This window comes from Fukomys damarensis, unplaced genomic scaffold, assembly GCF_012274545.1.
Source record: "Fukomys damarensis isolate Sample0158 unplaced genomic scaffold, DMR_v1.0_HiC HiC_scaffold_19, whole genome shotgun sequence".
NCBI lineage: Eukaryota > Metazoa > Chordata > Mammalia > Rodentia > Bathyergidae > Fukomys > Fukomys damarensis.
Window position 1 is genome coordinate 64,448,405 of NW_022900931.1, and position 2,931 is coordinate 64,451,335.

The window sequence follows — 2,931 nt, forward strand, 5'->3', positions numbered from 1 at the left end:
GTGAGGAGAGAGGCGGTGGGGTGGGGAGGCATGACGGAGGGGCAGGAGGGCTGGAGGTGGAGAGCGAGGTGCCAGGCTGAGGCAGGGGGACCCGGGGAGGATCAGAGACAGAGGCAGAGGCAGAGAAAGAGATGGGCAGAGATGCACGCTGAGAGATACGAAACAGGGACCCAGAGACAGAGAGACCTGCACTTCAGGTTAGAGGACCAGAGGGAGGCGGACACAGAGATAACAGAGGCACAGACAGACATTTCCGGTTAGAAGCAGGACCTCCAGAAAGAGGCCCTCCAGGCAGGAGGCAGGAGGGGAGCCAGGAAGAAAGGTTCAGAGACGCAGACACAAAATATTAAAGAGAGGCGGGAAGAAACACATACACTAGGAGACCTGAAGTCACAGACAGACACCTCTATAAATAGAGCCGCGCTGCAGATCAAGAGCCATGGATGGAGAGGAGCACAGGGTCAGAGATGGAGACCCAGACAGAGGGCAGAGGCCCACGAAGAGACCAGCCTAGGAGAGACCAGAGAGGCCTTCAGAGGCCTGGAGCTGGAAATGGACATCAGAGACCAAGACGGAAAGAGACTGAAACGACGGAATGAGAAATGAAGGGGTTGCAGAAAAAGCGCCCAAGAGAGAAAGCTGTGTATTAGTTACCCCCGCTCCATAACACATCACTCTAACATCTAGCGGCTTAAAACAACAAACATTATTAGCAGGTCCAGGTGGCGTATGCCTGTGATCCCAGCACTCTGGAAGGCTGAGGCAGGAGGATGGCAAGTTCCAGTCCCATTTGGGCAATTCATGACTTCAAAGTGGTCTCAAAATTTAAAATAAATAAATACAGAAAGGCTGGGAATATGCACAGGCTCTGGGTTCAATCGCCAGTACACAAAGAAGCAGAAAAGGGCATTTACTGTCGGCCAGTGACAGGGTTAGGGATTGGGGTGGCTGATGGGAAAGGGGGAGCTCCATCTAAGCTGCTGGCCGGGGCAGAGTCGCCCAAGGCTTTTGGTGACCTGGTCTCCAGGAACCTCCTGCCTGTGATTTGTCACCAGAAATGAGTCACATAGTCTGGCCACCTCTGAAGGGGGAAGGAGTCTCCTGAAGGGGGGAACATCAAAGAATGCTCAGACTTATTTTAAGGCCACCTCAGGTGGGAAGAGGAAGGGAGAAAAAGTAGTGGTGAAAGACAGCTCTTTCTTTCTGAGCTTGCTCTTGGAGGGGGGTGGTTACTGGTGATTGAACCCAGGGCTTTTACGCTGAGCCACATCTCCAGCCCTTTCTTATTTTTAAACTTTGAGATGGGGGTCTCGCTAAATTGCCCAGGCTGCACTAAAATTTGTGATCCTCCTGCCTCAGTCTCCCAAAGTGCTGGGATTACAGACATGCGCCACCATCCTGGCTACAAAGAAATGATTGTGCATGTAAATAAGTTAAGGATCGTGAGAAGAGATCAGCCTGCATTATCTGGTGGACCCTACATCCAATGACACGTGTCCCTAAAGAGAGGAGGTTTGACCTGGAAGAGAGAGTGATGAAGACGGGCAATGATCAGAGCAGTGTTACCACAAGCCAAGGAATGCTGGGATCCACCAGAGGTGAACGGTGCAAGGACCACCTTCCCCTGGACCCTTTGGAAGGAGTATGTCCCTGCCATCACCTTGTCTTTGGACTTTTTGTTTGATTTTTGGAGTCAGGGTCTCACTATGTAGCCCATGCTGGCCTTGAAGTTAAGATTCTCCTGCCTCAGCCTCCTGAGTGCTAGGGTTACTAGCATGTGCCACAGTGTACAGCTTGATTTTGGGGGGGGGTCCTTTATTTTTTATTTTTATTTAGTACAAGTTCCAGCTTGATTTTGAAGTTTTAATTTCTAGAACCATGAGACAATAAAGGTTGTTTCAACTTCAGTTTATTACAGTGAAGGTGGGGGTGAAAAATAATGAGACACGAAGGCAGAGGTACCTAAAGGGAGGGACAGACAGAGGGGAGCAGCGGCCGCTCTGAGGGCCCTGGCCTTTTGCCTCTCTGGATCTCCTGTGTGACCAGCACAGTGCCTGGCACGTGTCCTCAGGACAGAAATCAGGCACACCTGAAGGAAACTGGACTCCTGATGTCGGCCCCCGGAACCTCTGCCCCTCTGTCTGGGGGCACCTGATGTCCCCACCATGACACAGCCTTGGGAGTCCCACAGATGTCCCCATTCCTAGGCTGGGCTGGTGCTCTTCTCGCTCCCCTGTCCTGAGCACCTTCTGGAGCACTGCGTACCACACCCAGTTCAAGGACTCTGTCTCATGCCCATCTTTCCCAGGGAGACTTCAAGGGGACGTGTTGAAGGCAGGTGTGGCCTGTAATCCCGGCGTTCTGGAAGGCTGATGCAGGTGGATCACAGGCTCAAGCCCAGCCTCCGCAATTTAGGAAGATTCTGTCTCAAACAAAATGCATAATAAATAAATAACCGGGGATGTAGCTCAGTGCCGAGGGCTTAAAAAAAAAAAAAAAAAAAAAAAAAGGAGAAAGAGGTGAAGGAGGAGGAGGCTGCGAAGTGTGGTGCAGGAAACCTAGTACCTGGGAAGCTGAGGCAGGAGGATCATCTACACTTTCAGGCCAGCCTGGGGTACATAGTACAAACAAAAAATCAGGAATTTACATGTGTTACGCACATGTACCAATTCCCTAAGGAATGTAAACATTGTGCACTGCATACATGTACTAAACTTTTAAAAAGGGGGTCACAGAGCCTTAAAAATAGTTTTTAAAAGGCCAGGAATTTAGCTTAGCAGCACAGCACCTGCCTGGCACATGTGAGGTCCTGAGTTCAATCCCTGGTTAATTAATTAATTAATTAAAATCGATGCCTGTGATTCCACCACTTGGGAGGCTGTGGAGGAGGGTGGCCATGAGATCAAGACCAGACTGGGCTATAGCACGACC